Source organism: Patagioenas fasciata, chromosome 2, assembly GCF_037038585.1.
Source record: "Patagioenas fasciata isolate bPatFas1 chromosome 2, bPatFas1.hap1, whole genome shotgun sequence".
Taxonomy (NCBI): Eukaryota; Metazoa; Chordata; class Aves; order Columbiformes; family Columbidae; genus Patagioenas; species Patagioenas fasciata.
The window spans coordinates 83,156,977-83,179,400 of NC_092521.1; the positions used below are offsets into that span (position 1 = coordinate 83,156,977).

General features: G+C 36.0%; 1 protein-coding gene across 5 annotated transcripts in view; it reads right to left on the minus strand.

Moving 5' to 3' along the window:
- Positions 1-12,011, minus strand: part of CDH12 (cadherin 12) — a 577,123-nt gene extending 565,112 nt beyond the window's left edge. For all 5 annotated transcript variants that reach the window (XM_071804496.1, XM_071804493.1, XM_071804491.1 and 2 more), the window contains exon 1: positions 11,746-12,011. The gene's annotated coding sequence lies outside the window, so the exon portion shown is untranslated. The remainder of the gene's footprint in view (positions 1-11,745) is intronic.
- Between the last annotated feature and the right edge of the window lie 10,413 nt (positions 12,012-22,424).

The window sequence follows — 22,424 nt, forward strand, 5'->3', positions numbered from 1 at the left end:
CATGAAAAAAAAAAAAAAAAAAAAAAATGTTCAGGCCACCTTTTTCACTTAACTGTTTTCAGTGTAAAGAGAATAAGGACATAATGATACAGATATGCCACACTACATTTATACATTAAAGATAAAGATAAAAAACAAAAACAAAATCTAAAAATCTCATGCTCTTGCATTATACCTGGCAGAGAATTTATCTACAATTATCAGCACTAACAGAAACTTTGAAATCTTGAAATGTTTATTCTTTGTTTCATTACAAAAACTACTGTACTGTAAAATTGCTAGGTAATAGTTACAACTATAGTTAGGGTTTGAATGACAATTTCTTTGCTTTACTTGCAAAAAATGTCCATAGTTCATATGTTCCCTGGTATTCCTCTGGAGAGTTTGAAATTCAGAATATGAACTAATTCTGAATGTCTCTAAGATATGATCAAAACACTAGAATTTTTTGATACATTTATTACTGCAAATGGAAGCTGGGAAGGAGGGACTAAGACTTTGGATTTCAGTCATTGCAAATGGTGAGTCTGAATATCCTTTCAAATTTCAGTAATTCCTATATACTTAAAGAGGAAAAACACTTGGGAGAAAGAAGGTTGCATGACTTTAAGCTTCCAAACACAGGAATATAATATCGATCCTCAAAAATCATTATACTGTTGATGCAAGGCGAGGGAAAGCGAAGAAAATCTGTTTCTATCAATGCTTCAGGCAACTATCACAAGGGACTTCTGAGTCTTAAATTTACTGCAACTCTCAGCAAATTAAAATATGCACAACTTTTCAGAATGTTAATGTAGTAAACATTTTGAAAGTCATTTTTCACTATTTCACTCCAAGTATATACCACTAAGCAGCTGGCAATCTAATTTAGGTTTAAAATCTGCTTACAGTTTTGAGGTCCTTGTAATATATATACATTACTTTTAGCACAGAATAAAAATGTTATATGATCAGAATAAAATCTATTGTAAGGTAATGAAATGGTTTTACTCATTTATTGCAAGTGCCCATCTTTCTCCATTATTCCATATGCATCAGGTCAACACAGCAATACTATGTTAGTCACGTACAATTCTATTTCTTGTGTCTGATATAAGCAAGCAATCCCCTCTATAGTATTTGAGCTATTTAGTTCTTACACTTGGGTGGGTAAGAAAAGAAGTCAAAAGGGTTGAAAAAGCATATTTTAAAATACTTAATTGCTACTTGATACTGTTGACTTTGGCTGTATTTGTTGTTGTCTAGAAGAAGATAAACTGAAAAAAATAGTGTTAACAGGTGCTTTCTATTTGGATTTTTCACTACCAGTGGCTTTCCTTAGAAAAGTGTTCTTGAACAATTATTCTCCCTCCCTAGTAACAGAAGCTGTTGGAGAATCTTTAAAATCAGCTATAACAAAACTAATTTGATCGAAGAATGTTTTCTTATGGCAGTTTCTTCTTTTTCTAGGTTGCATGTGCAGTTGGCAGCGAAGTTTTTCTGTTTTTCTCATTTTTTCTGTTTTCCTAGGTCACACATCTTTTTATAAGAAAATATAAGGAAATTACTCCTCTGCCCTTTCGTGTTGTAGCTGTAGTATATAATAAATAGGAGTGGTTTATGTTTAAGAAGGTATAGCACTAGTAAGGTTTAAGACAGTTTTATTGGATGCATTTAATAGGAGTCAGTGTTTGTCAGCAGCTGGACCAGTGAGCAGCCTGATGATCACTGAGTATATATGCAGTGGTAGGAAAGAAAACCCAGATCATCCCCTACAATGACAAGAAAATATAAATCTTATGAGTATTTTACAAGTGGATTTAAAATTTCACTTTTTATCGTATCACTTAGTTCGTTCTGAATTGCTGAGCCTAAGTGAGGACAATCCTTCAGAGTAAATGATGGTGTGGCAGCACAGGAAAAAAAAAATATTATGTTGGTACTTGCAGCATATTCAGAACTGGAAAATATATCATTTATTCCCTTCTCAATGTGGTTACCAGACAAAGTCTCTCATGTGTGAAATCTACAATCAGTACTGAAGTATTGATATGTTTTCCTCCTGCTGGAAATATCTCCATCTTCATGTTAGATTCTCAAGATGAGAGGGGAAGAAAAAAAAAGATCACAAGTCACTCAGCTTGCAAATAATCTCTCACAGCAAGTCAGGGTCAGCTAACTTTCCTCACCAAAGAAAAGAAAAAAGCAAGCAGCAGAAGGCAGAGAGAGATAGATCTGATTTCTGCTAGTGTCCAGCCTGTCTGCTCAGCCAGATGGCCAATTGAGTCACAAGAGAAAGGTGTCAGAGCCACAGAAAAATCTAAGCCTTTCGTGCTTTATCGTGCTCTAGCCAAAAATAATAATTCAACAGTAGCCAACAGAACCCTAAAGACTCTGTGCACTAGCATGCCGAGCTTTCCTGTAATCACTGTGCTATCTCCAGGAACAGGGGGTGGCATGAATCATTATTTGGATGTGATAACGTGACCCATACAAACATTAGGGGATAATGGGCAAGTCTATACTCTGCAAATCGAATCACACCATGATCCATCATTAACCTAAGTGAGCTATTGCTTTACTGAAGTAGCCCTGCAAATGAATAGGTCACAGTCTATTTAAAAGCTGAGAGATGTGTTAATGCTCCAGGGACTTCTATTCTATTAGAACATACAGCCTGAGTATTACTGAGATTGTAAGTATGCTCTTAAAGAATAGGTAGGAAAGAAAGGATAACTTGAGATTTAGACAAGAATCATTTTAGAACGTTCAATTGAAACATATTTATTCACATAAATGTATTTTTATCTGTGCCTCTATTTTTTTTTTTTCTTAAAGAAGGAAGAAAAAAATTCCTCAATTCAAAATGCTTTGTTCCTCACAAAATTTTATAGCGCAAGAAGTTAAGAGTTGTGGACTGTAAAAATTAGTGCATGTCCAGTTAATCTGAATCAGCATTACATGACAAATTAGCATTGCCCTTCAGAAAAGAGCTTTACAATTCAGATTAGGAGATTTTCAACATGAAGTCATTTAATTACTACTACAGGAACTCTGGGTTTTACACAGATATAAGTCCAGGTATTAATACCACTTCTTCACTGTTCAGTTTAGATAACAGGAATGAGCTTCAGAATCAGTTAAGACGAACCTTTCACAGATTTCCTCATCTTCTTACTGCATCCTAGTGGCTTTATCTAATTCTGGATGCAGCAAGTAACTATGGACACTGTCCTTTTAGATTGTTGAATCACAAATGAAGAAGGAATTATCTTCCTCCTAAATTTTCCTGCAATGAAGTTTAAACCAGTAATTATTTATTTGCCAAAAAATAAGTTTTCCTTTCATCTTTACAGATACAAAGCTTGTAGTAATACTTTCTAAAAAGAGGAGTAAATAAATGATTCTATTAAGCAAATCATTCTATGTTTGCAAACAATTTTACCTGACAAAGGTAGTAATGGGCTTAGCAGTTGAGAGGAAACGTCTTCTCCAGGAACTGCATGGGGAATTTGGGAGGAACATAGACAGCAGAACTTGCTAATAGTGGAAAAATCAATAATCTTAACACCTGGAAGAAATTTGATTTGTTTCTAGGAAGGACAGATGATTTCCTTCCACTTTCTTCACTTTCACCTTGAAAAATTAAAAAATGTATATGACTATTTACCCTATGACTTTGTTATACAGCTGTTCTGAATATACTTAAGGTGTTTTAAGGGAGACTGTCTTGCAGTTGTTAATTCCAGGGCATCCACACAGAATAACTTCGAGTACATTTCTAAAGGTGTGTCAGATTACACTACCAAATATTACTATATGAACTGTTTCGGTAATTTCTTTGTTGGAGCATACCTTACTTTTGATATATTGAAATTATGTACCTATCTCCTTCGTACTTCCTCAAGACCCTCTGAGGCTTTCACCCGCTGGACTAAAATTCACTATAGCATGCTGCTTTTACTGACAGGAGCCTGATTATAAGAGTAGTATATTTTTTCTCCAGTCACAGTTTCAAGAAGGACATTCATATTCATGTTTAAATAACTCAGTCCACTTTACAGCCTTGGGAACCAAATCCAGTGAAATATCTTTCCTGCGCATATTAACAAAGTCCCCTGAACCACATGCAGTTTTTACTGAATGTTAGGCACTTGAGTAAGCTATTATGTAAGACACTTCTCTAACTCTGAAGTCTGTCTTATGTTCATGTTTCTGGAACAGACCTGATGATCTAATATGATTTTCTATAAAATTTAAATAGCATACTAGCACTTATAGGTAGAAGTTGTTTACCCTTAAATATTTAGAATTGTATGCAGGTCACTGATGAGTTCTTCCTGATTTCCATTTGAGCTAATAATTGAACAAAAACATATTTTCTCTGTAAAGGGGCAACTGATAAATTAGAGAAGAGCATATAGAAAACAACACAACTGCTTACAACAGAACTTTGAAATACAGGACAATAAAGCTGCAGCCTGTTCTTTGATTACCTTCTCTCTCTGTCACAGTCAAACAAATGACATTGTTACTTTGCTCTACTTTTGAATTACACACTGTAGAAATAAGTTACATTGACCTGAAAAACTTTTTCTTGTCTCCCATAGTATATGGATGAGTTCTCAAAACCCAGCACTAAATGTATAGAATTAGTATCTGCTCCTATCACTGAAAACAGATGCCATGCTATCATAAAAAACAGTGAATGAATAGCAATATTTTTATATGGTACATTTTCCTATATACTTCACTCCTGTTTGTATACCTCCATTTACATACACCAGAAATCCATCTATACCTGCAGTCAAGAACAGCCTTTGGCCAACTTTGCTGCTGGTTTGAGTACCCAGTTTTCATGTGTTAGCAGAGTTCAACTAATTCAGTAGGTAAAAATCTAGGCTTCTGGACAGAAAGACATACTCTGAAAGACTTTTGAAGTTCCACATGTTAAAATGCATCCTCATTAAGTGGTATGTGGTTCAACGCATCTGTCTTTTAACACAGAAAGATACTCAACACACATTCCAGAACCAGCTACTGAAAAAAATACAGACACACTCCTATTTCTTTCTGCCAAATTTAGGTGGCTATGGTAGGACTTATGGACTGCAGTGAGAGATCCCTTTGTACAAACATACATATTAAATGAAGTCCTTAAAACATCATGTCCTGAGTCATACATCGAAGTTACCCTCCTTAGACTTATTCACAGACTTACTTTCTCACTCATCTTTATGCTTGTGTATGAAAATTTGTCTTCTGACAGTGGACCAAAAGCACAGCTTTAGGCCTGAAGTAGGTTACCTAATGTTTATGAGTGTTAGAGAGAGAAAATACCTGATGAGAAGGTCAAAACTTTTACCTAAAATTAAGTTTATAAATTAAGAAAGGGGAAAGATGGGTGGTAAGAAAGTGACAGACTGGTATGAAACAGAACACTCAAGGCCATGCCTTATACTTCAGGTGAATCTTCACTAGGTTTACATGTCACTATTAATTAATGTTTAGTCAATTCTTCAGTTTCCTGTATCAGCCAAACCAAATGCAGATGTCAGACAGCAAAAATTTCATAGGTGAACTTGTTCTGACAAAGTCTACTATCTGAAGAAAGAAGATTAGCTGCAAGCCATTCTGCTGGCTCTTGATCCATTTCCAAAGAAAATCACAGTGCAGTTTCATGGCTTCTCTAAATTGCACTGAACCACAGCTCCCACAAGCAGGTATATAATGAGCAGGGCAGCAACATGGTAACCATACTCTCTGCCTGGCCAAATGCCTGCTATTTATTTGCCAATAACAGAACAGTACTGTCTTTGCGACTGAAAGAGTCCCCAGTCAAGGTTAAACCAGCTTTATTCCTGCTCTGTGCTCCCAAAGAGGCTAGGGTCAACCAAAATTGAAGCCGTTTTCTACAGGAATAAATAATTTCTTCTGGAATGCAACATGAAAGATGCTGATGAACCATGTCTATCATGCCTGCTTGTTGAACAGTCTCTTCAGTAAATCGTGCAGCTTGCTTTCTCTGACAGACCAGAACCAGGGTTATTTCCATCAATGTCACAAAAGTTGAAGCAAAGAGGTTTTAACTTTAGCTAGGTTTAATTTTTTTTTTTTCTAGCTAAGTGTTTTAAACCATGAATGGATTTCAGTACTATCATTTCCCTATCTACCATCATTTTTAATAAGTAGTTCAGTTCATCAGATCATTAATAGGTTCTCTGTGAGACTCATTTTCTTATTTTGAAGTGTTTTCCTTTAGCTGAAGTAATTTTCAAGGTGCACCTCTAATTCCACACAAGACCCATAATATTTCATGTTGTTTTCAAAGTTTTCCATAGTTCATGTTAATAAAATATAATGTGAAAAAGATAACTGAAAAAGAGGTTACCTCTGTAAGTAGAGGCATGCATAGCCTGCCACCTCTGACTTGGCTACCAGAGAACAGATGTTTGGATAAATTCTGTCACTGGTGATAGTGGTAACTCAAAGACAACTGCAACAGGAGTGTCTTCTTTGAAGCTGTGGTCAAGGCATCTCAAAACTCAGCTTATAACTAAATTTTGCTGTAAACAGTTAGGATCCATGTACTGAGATAAAACAGATAAGAAACAAAATGCAGAGCAAAAAAATGAAGCAAAATATTTGTTACAAGATTTCAAAAAAGTATATAGCTATAATAAACTATGACATAAAGTTCACTTGATTTGTCTGAGAAATGTACCCTGTTCTCCTGTTTAGCAAAGCAGATATTTTGGAGTCCCTCAAAATGAGTTACACTAGATAAAATAAATCAGTCAGAGTAAAACAATAAAGCACAATGAAATTAGGAAAGAGGATCTGATGAAACAAAGTGCCCAAGATCAAATATTTTAGCCCTGTTTTATTCGATAACAATCGAGGTTCTTCAATAATTAGATTATTAATATCTTGTAGTAAGCCTCAGGGAAAAAAAGAGTACTTTCTTTACCAGAGAGCTTCTTTAAACCATGCTGGCACATGTGGAAATTATCTCTTAATATTAGGCAGACTCTTAAGTGGCATCTTCAATGGAGACAGACTTACCTGTCTTTCTAAAATTGAGGTCTCTAACAACAATTTGTATTACTTTAGTTTTTACCTGAATAAATACACTGTCAGGTTTCCTCTATGGAGTCTGATAGTATCACAGTTCAAAATACTGTACATGTGAAAAAATACCCTGACATTACTTCCACTACTATGACACGACCACTTAAAAATATCATGCAGCTCCTAACCATAGGCCAGTAGGAGCAAATATACTGAAACAAACTAATGTACTAAATGAAAGCCTAGCCCTCCCTCCCCATCAAAGATTCTTAGGACAGTGAAATCTAGAAAAAAAAAGAGCGGCCATCTTTCATATAACATGTTATATTCCAGTCCCTTTAGAGACCAGCCAGTTGCCTAAGAATAAACAAAAATCACATGATATTCATAGCACAGTATTATAACACATGACACTTCAGACAACATCCCTTCTCAGTAATATTTGTCTATTAAGTCTCTGGTGCCACCACGCATCATAGTTCATTTATTTGTGATACCTAAAACTCAGTAAGTACTATATAAGGACAAATTCTGTTCACCTTTTAAAAAGTCTCCCTTTAAAGAGTATGTATAAACATACCCAAATTTGTATATAGATACATATGCTTCAAATTGAAGCATTTTTATGAGTCATTTAAAAGCAGAAAAGTATTTGGCTTCATGTAACAATTTTCACATTCAAGATCTCTCAAAGTGCTTTGCACTAGAAGGTAAATACACATGATTTGAAGGGGAACAGATAAATGCAGATGTATTGCTGTTTCTTCTCTTAACACATTAATAGAAAAGCCATGGTTTAATTAAGAAAAATCAAAGATTTTATGGAATCAGCATTAATTTTTTTTGGTTTGTGTTTCTCACCCACCTCTATTAACATTTTTTTTTAATTTACAGGTTCATACATATCAACTGTCAGAAATAAATGACATTGTGGAAAAGATATTAAAATGTCACTGTTTTATCCAGCAGCATACTGAAAATAATCAGTATATTTTATTGTTTAAAATGGCATAGTTTGGATCTTGTAGAAATATTTTTCATTATGTAATTAGACTATCATTTAACTGACCATGTTTCCTTTCTGGACTTTCAGAAAATGATGACACTTCTGCTGGAATTATTCAACAATTTGCTTATCTTCGCTTTTTCATCTATACTTTATAATTTAGTACAAACACACATATATCACGGTTTTCAATATTCTGAAAAATACTGAGAAAACAGTTTGGCAATCCTAAGAGAAGGAAGTAGAATGGCTTAATAGGAATACATACAATTTGTTTTGGTTTTGTTTTTTTTTTTTTTTCAGAATATCCTGACTGAAGTGGACAACTGTGTTAACTTAATCAAAATATACATATTGATAGAATCAAAAGTAGAATACATGACCAAAATATAGCGTTTAACATAAATATATCCAAACTTGGAACATATTCTGTTTCTTTGTTGTGACAGTTTCAGGTAATTGTATTATATTCATAAAGTAAGAATACATATGTAAAGATCACATGCATCTTACAATCTTTAAAAGCAGAAAGATAAGCATAAGAAATATATTCAAAATCAAAAGGTATGACTGCCCTTCTGGGCAGATACTGTCGTCTTCAGAATGACATATGTGCAGAATTTCTTTTTATATACCCTCCTCAAGAAAATTGCTATTTATGATCAGTTATGCCTAACGAGAAAAATGGGTTGCAAATAACCTTTGTTTTCATATTCTAAGAGTCAGTTAATGCACTGGAAACTGTGAGTGTTGGATGACTTTTACAGTAGGGCACGTGTGGGAAGAGAAGCCCCGCTCACTGCCAATGAGGTGGCTGTACGTATTTGTGTGGCTGCAAGTACAGCCAATCCAAGCCTGTGTGCACCCAGCCCATTGCCTCTATACTTCATTACACGGAAATGGGGAGTTTTTACCCTGACCTTATAATCTCCATTTTACTGTCACATTTTTCATTGCATATGCATGTCTGAAACTTTAGAAAGGTTAATATGGGACTAATGGATCCTAAGAGTATGTTAAAGGCAGTTTATCTGAGCTCTGGATGATTATGAAAATATTTGAAAAATTTGATAATGATGCTTTGCACAGTTACATGTAAATTACCTACTTCTCTAATTCAGTGATCACCATTTAAATACTTACTTAAACACAACTTCTTAACTTTTTATAAAGCATTTATTATATAACCATACCTTTAAGGTAGTGTGATAGTAGTACTCAGATAAAAGCAATAAAGATGGAAACATAATGAGATGTTCATATTATGTAGCTGTCAACAATTTATAAAACATTCTTATATACAAAAGTATTTTAAATAATTTGTATAAATAAATAATTTGTATACTGTATAATATACAACCTAAAAATTACTTAAGGAAAAGCAGTTTAGGCATTTGCTAGCCTACAAAATTTTTAAAATTTCTCAAGCGTCACCATTGAACTAATGGGTTATTTAAGGTTGAAAGAAAGCAAAATAAGCATTTGCTTTCCTTCTGAATACTGGTTACTAGTCATCTTTTTCTTCATAAGAACTAAACTCCAACTGATGGATACAAAATAAGCAACTGCATATAGCATGACAACTGCAAAATTTATATTTGCCATTCTGTTATCTATTCTATATTATATGTCATTGCAACTGAAATAGTATTTCTTCTTATACATTTCAAATATAAACACCCAACAACTAAACATTGAACATTCTGACAGAATTCTGTCTGCATATTGTGAACAGAAAGGCAACTGCAGGAGATCATATTATTTCTATCTGGTATACACCATTCGACACATGAGATAAATACCATGGACCTGCCATTCAGAACAGTTGGGGGCGTGGGGATAGAAAATTAAATCAAATAAAATAAACTTGAGGAAAAACGTTATATATGTGGTAGATGTGAGAAAGACAAACAAATTACTTTTTAAGTAAGTATTTTTGAACTAAAACATTTTGTATCTTGCTTCCTGAAAAGAGAACTTATTTTTCCTACCAGCTCTAACAGGGACCCCAATCTCAGCGAAGAGCAACACCAGGTAACTAGTTTGATCAGCCAAGATGGAAACCTTTGGTCTACAGGCTGATGTCTTCTGGAGCACTCAAAGCAGTTTGGCAATTAACTGTTTATGACTTCTGCAATGTAACCATCTGGCTTTCAGATCAGGGGAAATGTTTTATAAGAAGCCTTGAAACCTCTTAAAAACATGCTGTGATCAATTAAAAGTCTAACAAGATGTTCAGAGGACTAAAATAAAGATATCCTGACCAATCTGTGAATTTCCTAAAAGCATGGTTTCATGGAAACATTTTAATCCCGATTTATTTTTTATCTGAAATGTAATCACACACAGCAAAAGGTACATTATCATAAGACCTACTTAGTATTCTTGAATTGTTAGGCTTTGTGTGATTTATATTTGAACTTGAAAATGGGGAAAAAATTGCCGATAACTTCAACTCTCCATTGATGCTATACAGCAATAAAATAGTCTGCCTTCCTATTTAGCTCTGTATAGATATTTGCAAATACCAAGAAAAAAAAAGAAACAACAACCCACCACTGTTAACTATCACTCAGTACACACAGAAATTAATAAAGTCCATCACCACTGTAGTGTGCTTTGAAAGCAATATTTTAAAGACAAGAAACATGTTTTCTTCTTAATCTAGACTGAATATTTAGAATTGAAATGCCAAAACCACAAAGCCATTCACAGTAAAAAATTACATGAAATATTTATCAAGATAAGTACCTTCACACATCTCTGTTATAGGCACACTTACAGATGATTTATAATTCAGGGCTAAACTTGCCATTATAATGTTTGTAAAAAGATTACGAATATTCTACTGCTCATCACATGACTAATTTGTAGAAGATCAGTTTGAAACATTGCAATAATAAATAATGGCTTGCATTTGAAAATCCTGTATTTCAGGGCTAATTTTTATTCTTTACCATTATTTCTGCAGTGCTTCTTATTTTTAAGAGAGAAGGCTGCTCAGGTGTTTTCAAAGTTGCTTCAAGTCAAATTCGCATTCCTTACTTTCTTTTAATTGAACCTTATCACTTTAAAGGTCAATGCTGCAGAAATCCCCCCCCCCCTCCATTTCTACCTCACACACACACACACAAAAGATTGAGTGCTTCAAAAAAAAAAAAAAAGAGAGACACCGAAATATGGCAAATACATTTTCACTCCCACAAGTTTCACAGCATCACATTTATTTTTCCTTTCACCTGCAACAAGCCCCCGATTTGACACGACATATTTTCCTTTTTATCAGCACCGATCTCACTACCCACCACAACCAAATTTGTTGCACCCTTCCCTACGTGCTTCAGAACCAGAGTCCGACCCGGCGGAGGGCTGGACGCCTGCAAAGCGGGCAGGGAAAGGTGCAGCCCCGTCCTCTCCCTCCCCTGCCCCCTCTTCCTTTAGGCACTGTGGACTTGCACACTTTGTTTAGAACTTATTGAAGTTTTGCGATTCCAAAGCGGGATGAGCAGGAAAATCCAGCCTGCTAATCCACACGGCCAGATTTCTCGCCTGTACCCCGGTAGCTCCTCCGTGGAGCCAGCGTCCTTTTGTGCAGTGTTTCAGAACCCCCTGACGCCACAGCCCCAGCCACCGCCGTGCAAATCCCAATTCCTCCTCCTCCTCCTCCCCAGGAAAAGCAGCCTTACCTGCTACATGAAGCTGCAGCAGCACCAGCAAGACCACCAGCAGCAGGATGCACAGCAGCAATACCTCGTTCTCTGAATCACTGTAGCAACAAACGGCCCTTTCTCGTGTTCCCCTTCATTCACAAAGGATCTCACAGGCAGGAAAGGCAGGTAGAAACCACTCTCTTACTGGAAGAGGTTGTCTCCCTTCTGAGAAACGGTTGAATCCCTCTCTGTGGTTCCCTACACATTTACGCTTCAGATCAATACTGCTCTTCAGCAGCAGCCTGAGCTCAACTGCAGCTCATAGAGACCAGCCAATTGGTATTGAGGATTCCTTTTCTGTAACCCCCTCCCACAAAAACACACAGTGTGCATTTGAAATTTTATTAGTTGTGAAAAGTAGTTTTAACCCCTTGCTTGAAAACCAGCCTGTTTTTTTGGAGCTACAGATAACCTCTCATTTTCTTTTGGCATTCAGAAAAGCTCTGACTGAACATATATACCCACCTGGACCCTTTAAAGCAGGATAACATTCAGCGAGAAAACCAAAATATCTCAAATTGCAATTGACTGGGAGGATGATATGTTTGCAGTCTAGTAGATATAACATATGACAAAATCAAACAGAAAAACTCAAAGAAACTACATTGCAATCTATCATTCAGATATCATCATTTTTTTTTTTTCCCACAGCCTTTCTGTATTTCTGACCACAAATCATGTCTGAATTACAATCAATCAAACAAACAAAAAAAAAAACTTAAATTGTGGCATATACAGTCAGAACAACATGCCTAGAGAAAAGAGATTTTCTTTCGGCTAGTGCTGAAATCTATTTAATGGATAAGGCTTTTATCATTTCATCAAGGATGTCAAATGCTTTACATTTGAAGAAATAACTTTATTTTTAGACCATCAAAGTAAATATGTCACTTTCTTGTTTGTTTCTTGGCATTTATGTGCAGGCAAGGACTGCTGTAAAGTATCTTAAGTCTGAAAGCCTGTTTTTCGAACATAAAAGCAAAAGGTATGCTACATGGATTACTGCAAAATAAAACATTTAAAAGGGACTTACCTTAAATTTTGAACAAAAAACAATGGATAAAATATGCAAACACAGAGGTAAGTCAGCCATGTAACCTTTACTGTGACTCCTCTACATGGAAAACACAATCTTCATAAAATCTCAATATCCTAGAGTTTGTACTTGCAAATTAAATAGCCTGCCTGGTAAAAACACACTTAAGTTTCTTCTGTTTAGCTGGTAAGAGTGCAGTACTCTGTATAACATAATACTCAGTTGGCAGAGACAGACAAATGACATGCATGGATTTTAAAGTGGCAGGCAGGAACTTCATTAATTTTAGCCAAATAAGGAAACAGGGCTAACTGCGTTGTGAAACACAAAGAAGCTGTCTCACAGAAGATGAGGCGTTCATCTCAGTCCACTCATCTTTCCATGGCCAAAGCTGAAAATATATATGTCCTTCTGCGTTACAAAGACATAATTCAGAAAGGTTTGGCTTCAGACTAATGGGCGATTTGCTGCCTGTTAGGATAATTCATATGACCTGTAGGCTCAGATTCAGCAACCCCCTGTCCCACAAGTAACTTGCAAAGAGGAAACAGTGTATCCAGCCATTCTGGTAATGACTGCAAGACAGGTTTGATTTCTAGGATGATGTGAAGAGAGGGCATCCCTTCTCCCAAAGTTATCATAGAATCATAGAATTGTTTTGGTTGGAAGTGACCCTCAGGATCATTGAGTCGAATCATAACCTAACTCTAGCATTAAACCATCTCCTTAAGGACCTAAATGCCTTTTAAACACCTCCAAGGATGGTGATGCTATCACTTCCCTGGGCAGCCTTTTCCAATGCCTGACAACCCTCTCTGGGAATAATTTCTTCCTAATATTCCCTGGCACAACTTGAGGACATTTCCTTTTGTCCTAAAGAGCTTGGGAGTTACCACGTAGCTAAAGATGCCTGACAACAACAAAATCTTCTCCTCTCACTGAGAAACCCATCAAGAAGAAAGACTTCAATATCCATGGTAGGGGAAGGGTCTTCTTCACACTTGGTCAGCCCTCTCAGTCCAGCCACAGTCCTGTCCTGTAACTCTTTCTCATCCCTCAAAGGTATGTGTACTAAAACAAAGAAGACAATTTGTGTTCAAAACTAATATGTGGGCTATTCATCAAAGTCCAGCTTCCTCAAAGAAGTCGGTTACTGTGTTGTATCTGAAAATGCTGTTAGTTAACCAGAAAAAAATAAAACAAAACAAAACAAAAACCAAACCAAACCAACCAAACAAAAAAACCACAACAGATACCCAGATTACTGAAGCTATCAGGTTCTCCTCTTACACTATTCTTCAGAAAGACAGCTAGTGGAGGTCTACCTTTGGTGCAGAGAAAGCTGTTGAGTGTTGTGACTCTTAGGGACTCAAGAAATCAAATTATTTCTTTTCCTGTCCATCATGTGAATAAGCCAGGAAAGTGTCCTTAAGTCATTGTACTTCAGAAAAATAGTGACTGAAAAAGAGTTTATGATATTCCGCATTTTGAACTAGGAGATCATGAGCAAGTATAATTTTTTATTGTAGTCAATCCCATTGATTGATAACAAGGAAAAAATCACACAGAATCACACAGAATGTCAGGGATTGGAAGGCACCTCAAAAGATCATCTAGTTCAATCCCCCTGCCAGAGCAGGAACACCTAGATGAGGTTACACAGGAAGGCATCCAGGTGGGTTTTGAATGTCTCCAGAGAAGACTCCACAACCTCCCTGGGCAACCTGTTCCAGTGCTCCATCACCCTCACTGTGAAGAAGTTTCTTCTCAAATTTAAATGGAACCCCCTGTGTTCCAGTTTATACCCATTGGTTGTCACCGAGAAGAGCCTGGTTCCATCCTCAGAACACTCATCCTTTATATATTTATAAACATTAATAAGGTCACCCCTCAGTCTCCTTCAAACTAAAGAGACCCAGCTCCCTCAGCCTTTCCTCATAAGGGAGATGTTCTACACCCTTAATCATTTTCGTTGCTCTGTGCTGGACTCTCTCCAGCAGTTCCCTGTCCTTCTTGAACTGAAGCGTCCAGAACTGGACACAATATTCCAGACGTGGTCTCACCAGGGCAGAGTAGAGAGGAAGGAGAACCTCTCTTGACCTACTAACCACCTCCCTTCTAATACACCTCAGGATGCCATTGGCCTTCCTGGCCACAAGGGCACAGTTCTGGCTCATGGTCATCCTGCTGACCACCAGGACCCCCAGGTCCCTTTCCCCTACACTACTCTCTAATAGGTCGTTCCCCAACTTATACTGGAACCTGAGGTTGTTCCTACCCAGATGCAAGACTCTACACTTGCTCTTGTTATATTTCATTAAATTTTTCCCCGCCCAACTCTCCAGCCTGTCCAGGTCTCGCTGGATGGCAGCACAGCTTTCTGGCGTGTCAGCCACTCCTCCCAGTTTGGTGTCATCAGCACACTCGCTGACAGTGCACTCTATTCCCTCATCCAAGTCGTTGATGAATATATTGAATAGTACTGGTCCCAGTACTAGCCCTTGAGGGGCTCGATTAGATACGGGCCTCCAACTGGACTCTGCCCCATTGACCATAACTCTCTGGCTTCTTTCCTTCAGCCAGTTTACAGTCCACCTCACTACCCGATCATCCAGTCCACAATTCCTCAATTTAACAGCAAGGATGCTGTGGGAGGCTGTGTCAAATGCTCTACTGAAATCAAGATAGACCACTTATTGCTTTTCCTTTTATGATAACATAGAGGTGACATTAAAAACTTCATCCATTCTATTTCCTTAAAATGGAAAACACTAATAATGAAGTTCATACTATCTGTATAACTTCTGCAACATTTAAAAGCTTGCTCTAAATGATATTTTTTTAGCACTACAGTTTTATTTAAAGTTTGGAAATGGAAAGTTCAAAAGAAATCCTAAAAAATTGACCAGTAACATTTCAATAGAAAAACACATGTTTTTGCCAAGCCACAAGGATAAATTGCAAATTTTAGTCTCAATTTTGTTCTATTTTTCTTGAATAAAGATGTACATTTTTAAAAATTCCATTTGTTTTTAAAATATATATATTTTTTTAAAACAGTTAAATATGAACAGCTCATTTTCTGTTCTGGCTCTGAAGTGATGATAGGGCTACTTATCTATCAGAGAATACTTATTAAAGTCAAAAATAGTCTACAGTATGTAGGGTGGAGAAGAATGTATCCAGAGCAACTGGAATTCCTCCTTTTTGAAAATGTTCTTGTATGCCAGTAAAAGTAAACATGAACAAAACCTGCCCCTAGTTCTCCTACAAATTGTTTAAGTATTTCTCCAGATGACTTAAGTCTCTTGTTTTCTCTGGTTAGGTGCTCAGAGTCCTCTTAGGGTCCTTCAAAGATCTGTGTTAAGAAGATACAGGGTGGACAAACACACATATGAATTTCCCACTCTAGCCAATATAGTCTGAGACTTTCAGCCTTGTCGCCTCATGAAAGCACATTTATGTGAATAACTGAACTTATCTATGCAGATGCACCTGACTTGTAGATGGTAGAAATTAGGGTTTAGCAATTTCTGTGGATAATTTGGTCATCTACAATGTCAAAATAGGATTAAAAGCCCAAGTGCTGCATATAATAATTAAAACAGATCTGAGATTTCACTGACTGACTTTCTAAATCAATAAATATTTACATGTATCTATATATATAACATCAGACAAGCACTCTTTGCCTGTGAGTTTCCTTTTGTTTGGGCAACCTTAACCTGGACCAGATTCAAAGAAAACACTTAGTTTTGTCAGTACACTTACGAGCAATCTATCATGACTTATATAATTTCTGAAACTTCTGCAGTTAGATCTACTTAAACCAGTACATTATATTAATAAAGTGGCATCCTACTTCTTAAGTTGTTTCATATCTTGTTCATCAGTTATCCAGGTAACCACCAGACTTCTGCTTTTACTGGAGCTATTATTACACATTGTTATGGTGACACCTAGGGAAACCAATCAGAGATCCAGCATTACCATAGGTATAGCTGGATAGTTTTTGAAGTCCCTCCTTAAGATTGCAGGTAAAGTCAGTAACAGAGGTACTGACTTGCAGCTGAAGTTTAAATCTGACCCTAGAAAACTCTGAGGGCTGAGAATTCAGTCTTTCAACTAGCGTCCTCCACATTTTAGCTAGGTTCATAAGTGAAAGTTTTTCCAGGTATTTGACTTAAAATGATCTGGTTGAAATTTAAGTCCTCTGGGTTTTGCTTTATACATGCTATGGTTTAGTACAATGTGAATTATTCTCTCCTTTTTTGCTATGATATTTCATATCATGTAGATATGAAATACAAATACATTGTCTCTAACAATTCCTATTACTTCCATCTCTCTTCATAGCACTTTTTGCTTCCTAGATTTTGATCATTCTTTTTTCTCTGCTCTCTTCTCTATTCAGCAGATTTCCTTTTTCCTAAACTTAAATGCCTAATACTGGATACAATACTGCTGCTGTGCTCAGTACTGGTAAGACACATCCTGAGGATTATTAGAAATATAATTCCTTCAAATTTGAGTGCTGTCTTTATGCAGGGTCAGTGCCATTCTTCTCTCTGTTGTGCTATTATACTAATAATCAGTTCCTTCTGCAAAGAACTTGCATTTTAAATAAAAAATGAGAGAGAACTCTCAGATGCAATCAGAGCAGCAGCACTCTATGAATGCAACAGTCCATGCATGATTGCCTGTTTAGTAGTCATCCATGACATAGGAAACAAGAGATAAAAGAGGATGCAATAGTGATTGCACAAGGCATTTTAAACTTTTTATATTTCTTATTGTATCCTTCCTTAAAGCTTTCAGTTTGTCAGTGTCATTGTCACTTTCTTTGTCTTATCCAAACTGCCCACTTTCCATGATGTCTATATGTCCACAGATTTTAGGGGTTTTTATTGATCTACCCATTGGAAGATTAATCTTTAAGACACAAAACCTAATCTGCACCACAATTAATGTGTAAACTATTTAATTTAAAATATCTATTTACCTTTTTTTTTTTCATCTTTGAAATCTTTACAGTTTCTTGAAATGTGTTCTGTAGATTTGCTGTTTTTTTTTTTTTTTCTCTTTTATTTTAGTAATCAACGTAAGTACTTGTAAGAAAGGAAGAACAGATTTCACCAGTTGAATAGTTTTCTTTGCTGGTGATTCCAGCACTGAGTCCCACTTTGCCTGACCTACTGCTGAAAGCATGTTACAAAGCATCAGGACACTCTTCTTTAATCATTCTATTCAGGCTTATCACCACTTAACACTTGCCTACTAGTTCAATTAGTTTTGCTCTCTACCACCATTGTCAACACATACAAATGCCTACTCATCTCACTTTCCAGTAAAACAGTCATGTTTTGGTGCATTCATGGAAGTAATAAGTCAGACACAACCATGTTGTTAAATCATGTGGTTATGAAGTCTGCCAAATTGATGTCAGCTAAAGTCCGTCCATCAAAACTGGCTGTGTATGAACTTAATTAGCATCACCAGCACCAAATGAATTATCAATATGAGAAGGACTATGAAGACTCTTGTAATTTTATGTCAGTAGCACAGATCAAAACTATGTACTTAGCACAGAATGGAACTCAGCCCTAAAGTACATAGACAGTATTTCATAAAATACTTAATAATTTTTTAACATCTATACAAACTTTGCTTTTAAATAATGTATTATATTGACTTACACTTTCTAAATGGTAGGTTTTCTACATGATGTATTTTGATAGTCTTGTTGAAAGTGTTGTGCTTTAGCAAGTTATCATTGTTTTCTTTTGGGGATAAGTATATCTCCATAAATAGTTATCACTAACCTTAGAATCTTGCAAGCTTTTCACAGGAGTGAAATTATAGACACATACATATTAATGTCATCAATTTTTAGTAATTTCTTATTTTACTGTGTCTCTAACAAGACATTGAATTTATTTCATTGAGAGGTAAATTTATTTTCTTGCAACTCAGAAGATCTTTGTAAATCCCAGTAAAAAAACCTTCTCTAAACACTAGACATTATCTTTAAAACATTGTTACATTTAGTTGTTGTTGTTTTAATTTGTATGGCAACTACTGAAAATATCTTGCCATGGATTTTATATACTCACCTAGATGATATACACAGACAAAGATACTGGCAACTAGCTTTCCCTCAAAAACATGGTAAGCTTAACTTTTTTCAAATAAACCCCAGTTCTTTGCACTTGTTAAAAGTATGAGTCTTCCTAGACTAAAATGTCAACTTTGTACTTAAGAGCCCTCATCTCCATTAAGTGTTTAATACTAGCACTTCACATATGAATAACAATTTTATACATGTAGATCTCACATTAGTGCTACATAGCAGTAGCAGTAGCAGTACTATTTTCACAAAGAACCGAGGAAAAAAAAAAAGAAAATTGAGAAAAAAACTTATTTTCTATAGACAAATACAGATAAGTGTTACAGCACTGAACTAGAACAATCAGACAGAGAATCAACCCTGAGATTTATCACTAGCTATCTAGATCTTCTTAAAAAAAAAAAAAAAAAGTCGTACCAAGTAACTGTTTGCAAGTCCTCTAAAAAAAGCAGCATAAATTCCATATGCACGCATTTAAAGTGTTTTAATATCTACTGATGAAACTGGATGTAATTATTCTGACCTCGAAAATGAACATGCTGTTTCACAAGTTTCTTACAACTTTCAACAAATCCCTCATTTCCATATCTTAGTAGACTAAGAAGTGAAATGTGAATAGACAGTTTTCATAAAGATGGAAGCTATTCTGAGAGATTAGATATATCTCATAGTTATTAGGTACTGGGGCACTGAGAGGTACCACTTAATTCTCAACCAAAGAAAGTGTTTTCCTGCCAGCCAAATTTGTAAAAACTCTATAAACCTGCACATGTGTACACCAGGATGAAGTGTTGCCTCAGTGAGTATTCTGGCATTTTCTTCAAGGGGCAGCAATTCCAACTGAGTTATGTTGCCTCTAGTGTATTCACACCCACTTTGTGCTTTAGCATCAGTCAACCTGGACAAGAGAATGCCTTTCGTTCTTCTTCCACAGTACAACTCTACATCATCCTGTAATTCATTACCCTCTCCTCCTAAGGCTTTCGAGGTGGCAAGATATGAGTCACTGGATAAGTGAATACAGTATATAGCATAATAGTATTTCATTCAGTATTCTCCACAAAGATGCCTGAGAAACATAAAGGGACCTCTGACCCCTAAGTTCACAAAGCATATGTTTGCAGTCCACAAAACGTCCATTAGTTGGGAATTGTGTACCTTGTGTACTGCTGACATACATAAGCTAGTGCATCCATCTGTCTTGCTGAAAATAAGCTACTATGGCTACAGGGTTGGAAATCAAAGCAAAATTCACATGTGATCCTTCAGAGTCCCTGCCAAAAATAAATAATGAACATTTATAAGGCTTAGAACTGACACAAATTAATATTACAGAAAACTCAGCAATACAGCTTAAACTGTATGCTTCTAGTATCTTAGCATGTGCACATTATCCCTACAGTTATGTATTCACATTTTTAAAATGTTTTATGGAATTTGTTTGAAAAACCTTTCATTATTGTCCACAGAAATTTTATGTGTTAACACTGCTCACTTCAGCTTCCAAGTGCAGTAGGAGAAAGAACACTGAAAAATAAGTTGGAACAACAATTCTGCAAGTGACTTATATAGACATGGTCTAGATGAATGTTGCAACATGAAAAAGACAGCTGTCTGTAGAAGATAATTGAAAGTACTATTAGTAGCTAAAGATAGGAAACAGCTAGACATTCTGTTCATGTTACCTATAACTAAGAAATCAAAGAAACACACAGGATTTTTGTTTGTTTCCAAAATGTTGCATGCTATCCTTCTCTTCCTTGCTCTTTCTTTCACCACACACACTATAGAAACAGAAGAAACAAGCAATTACCTGTCTCCACCATTAGAAAATGGTTGATTTTCTTATTGCACTTTTAAATTGAAAGTATTCTTGAACAGCTTGTTTTTTGAAGAGAATACTGAAAAAATGATCTCAAATCTATGTTAAAAAGTCTTGAAACATTTTTCATTTCTTCCAACGCTGCAGTTTCAAAACAACTATAAGACAGCAACACATAGTACTACTGCTACTGAAAGAAGTTCTCTCTGCTTGGGACAGAGTGGGTAGTAACCACTCCTTTCTTTTTAACTCAAAAGCGCAAAGAGGACCAGCAGCAGACCACCAAACAGTGACCATGACCTTTTCTTGGTGCACGTTTGGCTTTGCAAAAAGCTTTGGAGGTTCTTCTTGGTCCAACCACTGAGTTGGTAATTGCCAGTTGTCGTATAAAATCCCCTTATCATTGCACGCCACAATCTGATTGAGAAATGGTTTGGTTGTTGTTGTGTGGAATAGGAGAAAATGACACTTCAACATGACGATTTTTTTGATTTTCAGTCATCTCATGAGGCACCCACTTATTGGACTTTTTCACCTTTCCCATTGGCTTCAAATCCTGAACAACCGTAGAATGGTTGACATTGAGTTCTTTGGCAACTGCTTGTGTAGTTGTAAGAGGATCAGCTTCAACGATTGCTCTTGATTGGTCATTGTCAGTTTCCGATGGCCGGCCACTATGCTCCTCATCTCCAAGGCTCTTGTCTCCTCTGCAAAACTCCTTGAACCACTGCTGTACTGTACATTCATTAGCAGTTCATGGGCTAAATGTATTGTTGATGTTGTGAGTTGTCTCTGCTGCTTTACAACCCATTTTGTGCTCAAATAAGAAAATTGCCCAAATTTGTCTTTTGTCTAACATCAATTCCATAGTTTAAAATAAATATGAAATAAAGAGCAAGTAATAAGTCAGTAGCAAAAGAACATAAAGCAAGAAAAGCACATTCCAATTACATATAGCATAACCACATTTATTTAAGAATGTATTCCAATATCAAACGGCAAATTTCAACAATGCAAAAACAGCAATTCCTTTTGTACCAACCTAATATCATGACAGAAATTAAAAGAATTTATAGATGTGGTAGTAAAGGATGTGCTAATATTATTTTATAATCCCATAAATACTGTAGTAGCAAAAGAAGAGTGTTTAAATCTGGTACATACTCCCAGGAATACTTAATAATAAATGCTACAAAATGAAGGAAAAAGTATGTGCCACTCATTTTCTAATCTCACTTATGTATGGACATTGCTCCATGACTTCTCAAGTGAAAGCTGAGACCTCACAGTATTTGACTAGGCTGAACAGTATCTTGGTAGTTGGCAACCCATACTTTCTTTTTACAAGGAACTGTTACTGCCTGTGTTTATTTCTGTGAAGGTTGTTATTACACTATACAGAGAAGATCATGTAATATGTGACTTGTGAATATGTGGATCATTTGTTTTCCTGCTTTCTCCAACTGGACAAATAGACTGTATGTTTGCCTGTTCCCTTATATTCCCCTTTTGTTTTATTCTACTTCCAAACATAGCTGTGAAGCAACAAGAACAAGGGAGAAGATGATAGAGATGTTCCTATTAAGTGTTAATTCACTAGTGCCAGATAATGACAATAGTGTGTAAGTAATACCTGAAAAACTGAAACCAGCAGGTAACTCAGAAGCATG